At 42.0% G+C, this 1,301-nt stretch overlaps 1 long non-coding RNA gene across 1 annotated transcript in view; it reads right to left on the bottom strand.

Annotated features, from left to right (window-relative positions):
• Positions 1 to 1,036, bottom strand: part of LOC108359005 (uncharacterized) — a 27,278-nt gene extending 26,242 nt beyond the window's left edge. Inside the window, exon 1 of the long non-coding RNA XR_001846865.1 lies at positions 837 to 1,036. This is a non-coding gene — a long non-coding RNA (uncharacterized LOC108359005). The remainder of the gene's footprint in view (positions 1 to 836) is intronic.
• Positions 1,037 to 1,301: the final 265 nt, after the last annotated feature.

Here is a 1,301-nt window from a genome sequence, read left to right as displayed (position 1 = left end):
TGGTATCCCTGCGGTCGATGTCTGCTTCGATAAGACGATACTGCACGGTGTGGTGCGTGATGAACGCTAAGCCACCACCATTATCTCGCTCGCGATCTCGACGGTGCACGTTGTACCCGGCGCAATTCAACAAAGTTGAATTGCTGTGCAGCTTCGTCTCTTGGACCGCAGCTATTAATATACCATGCCGACACATGAAGACGGTTATCTCCTCAATCTTGCTCTGTAGCCCGTTACAGTTGAATTGGAGGAGCTTCATGTGGTTCGGGAGACGTGTCGTGATGTGGGGTGTGAGTGAGGTGTATGTTCTTGCCGCCGTTGGCTGTGTGTGCTGCTGAGGTGGTTGCCGCCCTGTGGTGGTGGTGGGGGGCGTCGCAATAGACGTCAATCTGCTTGCTTATATTACTGGAACCTGTCGCTAGCATCCTCTTAAGCGTATCATGGTCATTAGAATTGCGTAAATTCCGACCGAATGCTACTAAATTCGTCGATGGAACGCAAGTAAATAGACATACGCCCTCCTTTGAGTTATCGCAGAACACATGAAATACGTTGAATTTGCTTAGAGAAGTCGTACCGAATCATCGGGGGACACTTATTTGGCTTATGAATTGGAATTTTTTCAGAATTTCACTCCAATCAGATTGGATTTCAAAGGGCATTTGGTCAACCCAGCCGACATTTTCCCTCCACAACTGAGTCATGAACAACTTGGCTTTTGTTACGAATGGGTTTAACCAACCTAAGGGATCGAAAAGTCGAGCAATAATAGAAAATATACCTCGTTTTGTGGCTAGAACTGAAAAATTTAATTGAAAATAGAATTCGTCACTGACCGTCGACCTAAGTAGACCCAACGCCTTGATTTCTTTGCTCGAGTTGATTAAGCATTCAGTGCTTTGGCTGCAGTATTCAGGTGGTATATAATAGCGATTCGATAACAGAGCCAGACACAGCCGAAAATAAAATGTATAAAGCCGAAAATACGTTCTACTTATAAAAAGAAGTTTTATTAAACTCGTTCAATTTTTATAACGATGAGAGTGATACAAATATATCGATAAAGATAAGAAAACAAGTGGCGATAGTTATGGATTTGTGTGTTTACTTAAACTAAACGTAAGGCCTTGGTTACAGTATAATAGTTGAGATGCATCTACTAATACCGCCTCTTAATTTCAAACAAAAAATGGATCAGATAATGCACACACATTCTCAAAATAAAATAAAAACGTTAAACTACTAAATTCAATTTTTCACGATGCTTTGTGAATGCGATGCGCCGAATTGCCTTTGTCAGT

The sequence above is a fragment of the Rhagoletis zephyria genome, unplaced genomic scaffold (assembly GCF_001687245.7).
Source record: "Rhagoletis zephyria isolate East Lansing unplaced genomic scaffold, Rhagoletis_zephyria_1.1 Rzeph_scaffold_00322, whole genome shotgun sequence".
Lineage (NCBI taxonomy): Eukaryota > Metazoa > Arthropoda > Insecta > Diptera > Tephritidae > Rhagoletis > Rhagoletis zephyria.
Note: the sequence above shows the minus strand (reverse complement) of the source record. Positions and strands in the feature narration are given on the sequence as shown.